The sequence below is a fragment of the Eurosta solidaginis genome, chromosome 5, assembly GCF_040869045.1.
Source record: "Eurosta solidaginis isolate ZX-2024a chromosome 5, ASM4086904v1, whole genome shotgun sequence".
Classification (NCBI taxonomy): Eukaryota; Metazoa; Arthropoda; class Insecta; order Diptera; family Tephritidae; genus Eurosta; species Eurosta solidaginis.
The window spans coordinates 76,159,114-76,163,482 of record NC_090323.1 but is presented as its reverse complement, the minus strand read 5'-3'; positions in this window follow the sequence as shown (position 1 = coordinate 76,163,482).

Sequence of the window (4,369 nt, the reverse complement as noted above, 5' to 3'; positions counted from 1 at the left end):
TTTTTGCTCTTTTTTTTATTTTTTGGTGGCCCTGATAAGGGCCTCTTATGACGTCCCGAAAGGACGAAAGTAATATCAATTAGTTAAATTTAATCTCTTTGTTAATTTTTTGGTGGCCCTGATAAGGGCCTTTTGCGACCTCTCGAAAGGACCAATAAATGTCTGCATATATCTGAAAGAATAATAAATTTGACATCTTTTTTTACATATATACTTTTTACTCACCATGCTAAGGTTGTGTTGCTCAGCTTAGGGACCATGACCGCGGCGGGAATTCCTAGCGCCTTAAGAGCCGCTTGGAGCATACACAACCCCGATGTGTTTGAATAAATAGTGAATGCGGTCCCCCATATTGGTATTCTTTCTATTGAGTAGAAATTCCGCTATGTAACCGTCGAAATTTGTATCTGTTCGGCCATAATCGGGAATAGAGGACCGGAATTCCCGCCAGTTCCGTTCGATGTTTTGGGTGTGGGCACCAGTCACCGGGTCAACAAAATTTTGGGAGTGATTCACCGAAAAATGGGTGTACCCATGCTCCTCCAGGCTATCATATGCTTTCCAGCAATCGCTTATTATAGTAGTTCCAGGCGCTATTTTTTCCTTAATAACCTGGAGAAGTGTTTCCCTGGTCCTGTCTGCGACAGCCGAGACAAACATTTTCGAGACCCTCTCTCTATGCCACCAAACACCCATTGGCCCTCTATCATTCGGCCGCGATTGTACTTTCTGCGGCCCATTTTGGCCTCGTCTATTTCCACGGTTTTTCCGGGACCGCCTATCGTACTATCCCCGTTGTGTATGCTCCAGTCTACCAACACCTCTCTAATGAATCTTACCCAGTCACTGCAGCTTTGCTTTGATATCCTAAGGTCTTCCATTATTGCGTTTACCTTCGGGTAGGGCGACGTTATAAAAAGCACCACAAGCTTGCAAATGGTTCTTGTGCTGAGCCTGGCTCCCGAAAAGAAGGTGTTGGCTTTTCGGCTCTGTTTAAAAGAGCATACGACCTTACGTTTTTTATTGGTGGTTGTGGTCATGGTCCTCTGCTGAGTGCATACCCACATGTCGTCTACCAGTCTACATGGGTTGGAGCACTGGCCGCATGCCATGGCCCCAGCCAATACGCCATGCGCCACCAAAAAATCGTACAAGTCCTCGTCATTTAATTCCATAAACGATGACCGCGTAAATTGGCACAATTGGCAGTCCATTTTTCTAAAAAAAAAGTAAATTTACCAAAAATCTTTATTTTCGAATAACGTGTTCGAATAGTAATGTAAGGTATTTTAATTTCATTTTATTTATTAAGAGAATTATATTATTCGAATAAAGAAATAAAAATTTCTAATAAATATCATTAGACAACATTTCGATGAAAAATTAAATTTAAAAAATAAGCAAAAACATCAATTATTGTTTTCAATATTTTATTTATATGTCCTTGTATGTGTATGTTACATAATGTTCATGAACTTTGATTTTGAAATTTTTTGTAAACAGTTTATCAAAAACAAACAAACATTTTGTTTATTAAATAGAACAACTTAATACATTTGTGGGGAGGATCCTTAAATCTAGAAAGTAAAATTTCCAAGTTTTTTAATTAGAAAATTTTGAAAAAATATATGGGCTATTCACGTTAGCCTGCTTATCAAGCAATTTGTTTTGTCTAATATATTTTATTTTTGTAATATAGTATAAAAAAAGTACTAAATGAGCTGATAACTTGTAAGGCACATGTTTTAAGTTGAATTAATTGATATGACAGGGGTGAAGGAATTACTATTCATAGAACAAAGAAGTGAAATAACAATTAGCTAAAAACAAAGATATTTTTTTAGATGAAAATAGCGTTGCTTTTTCGAGTATTTAATTGGTTATAATATTACAAAAAGAGTAATTATAGTTATAACAGTTCGTTACAGGATTCATTTAAAAAAACTCAAAAAGAGAACATATTAGAAGATATTAAAAATAAAATATATCGAATTTTAATTACAAATAATTTGCAGCAAATCCATGGCCATAAAAGCTCATAATTTAGAAAGGTATATGTGCTGAACTACCGGTTTCGAAAGGTCCTTAATCCAGAAATGGTGCCGGAAGATACTCCAAACGATCCCCAAATAGCCCCGAAATGGCACCGACGGGATCCCGGACGGATCCGAAAATTATCCATAAATGATGCCGGAAGGAACCCCAAAAAATCACGAAAAAGTCCCGAAATGACAACGACGGGATCCCGAATGGATTCCGAAAACCATCCAGAAATGATGGCGGAAGGGACCCAAAATGACCCCGAAAAAGTCCCGTAATGATCCCGGAAACCATCAAGAATTTATCTCTCAAAGGTACGCAAATGATCCCGAAAATACCCCGACGGGATCCCGAACGGATCCCGAAACCCATACAGAAATGATGCCGGAAAGGACCCTAAATGATCGCGAAATAGTACCGAAATGATCCCGGAATAGTCCCGAAAATATCCAAAAATAACCCCGACGGGATCCCGGACGGATCCCGAAAACCATCCCAAAATGATCCCGGGAGGGCCTCGATATGATCCCAACGGGATTACAAATAAAGCGAAGCTAATTGTAGAACTATTTTAATAAGGCAGCAGGCGCGTTGGAGTGAATGAAGAGTTACAAAGAAACATACAGGTAAAGCTAATAAAAGCGTGCTAATAAAAACAATTGAAGGAGGGCGGATGGCGGGAGGAGAAGGACCGCTGCTCTTTTTTCCAAAATTGTCTAGATCTCGATCTGTATGTGCCAGATACCAAAAACTATTGAAGTAGGAGAAAATTTATATTGAGTTATAACAATTTATAGATTTTACACCAGAGGGGTAATAAAGGGGGGAGGGGGCGGCGGAGTGTTTCTGTGATATTGGTGAAGGCCAGTATACGTAAAGTTATAATGTGTAAAAATTATTAAAAAGTAATTGCTCGAAAGGGTCGTGGGACCCCCACCCCTCTTTCCTTGTTCGAAAAAAATTTCGCTAGTAGACTACTGTCTGTGTCCCAAATTTCATCAAAATCCGTGTAGCCATTCTGGCGTGATTCACTCGAAAAGACGAAAAAATATAATAATTAAATTATAACTGTTCCTAGGGGGCGGGGACCACACCCCTTTTGAAAAATATATAGCTAGTAGATCCTTCTAGACTATTGGCTATATGTGTTCAAAATTTCATCCAAATCAGTCCAGCCGTTCTTGCGTTATTGAGTCACAAAGACAAACATCTGGACAAACATCCAAACATCTTCACATTCAAACTTTCCCATTTATAATATACTAGCCTTTACCCGCGGCCCCGTCCGCAAGGAGAAAATGAAATATGTGGGCTATTCACGTTAGCCTGCTTATAAAGTTATCTGTTTAAAATTTTTTTTCTGTCTAATGCATTTTATTTTTGTAATTGAGTAAAAAAAAGAACTTTATGAGCTGATAACCTGATAGGATCCCAAAATGATAACGAAATTATCCAGAAAAAGCCACGAAATGACCCCGACGCTATCGCGGACGGATCCCGAAAACCATCCAGAAACGCCCCGGAAGTGTTTCCAAAAGTTCCCGAAGTAGTCCCAAAAAAACCCGAAATGACAACGACACGATTCTAGACTTATCCAGATAACCACACAGAAATGATGCCTGAAGGGTACCAAATTGATCCCGAAATAGTCCCGAAAAAGTTCCGAAATTACCGACGGGCTCCCGGACGGATATCAGAAACCATCCAGAAAATATCCAGGAAGGGTCCCTAAATTATCCCGACTAACTCCAGAAAAAGTTCCGAAATGGCTCCGAGGGGATCCACGATGGATCGCGAAAACCATACAGAAATGATTCCGGAAGGATTCCAAAATGATCCCGAAATAGTCCGGAATTGACCCAGATGGGATCCCGCACAGATCCAGAAATGATCCCGGAGGGGTGCAAAAACTATCCCGGAAAAGTAACAAAAAATCCTGAAATGGCTCCTACGGCATCCCGGACGGATCCAGAAATGATCTCGGAAGGGTCCCCAAATGATCCCAAAATGGTCCCGAAATGACCCTGATGGATCCGGCAAACCATCAAGAAATTATGCCGAAAGGGTCCCAAAATGATCCCGAAATAATACAGAAAAATTCACGAAACGACCCCTAGAGGATCCCCAAATGATCCCGTATTAACCCCGAAAAGGTCCCGAAATAACCCCGACGGGATCCCGGACAAATCCCGAAAACCATCCAGAAATGATGCCGGAAGGAATCCCAAATGATTCCGTAAAAGTCCCGCATTGATTCCGACGGGATCCCGAACGGATACCGAAAATCATCCAGAAGTGATGCCGGAAAGGTCCTCAAATGATCACCTAA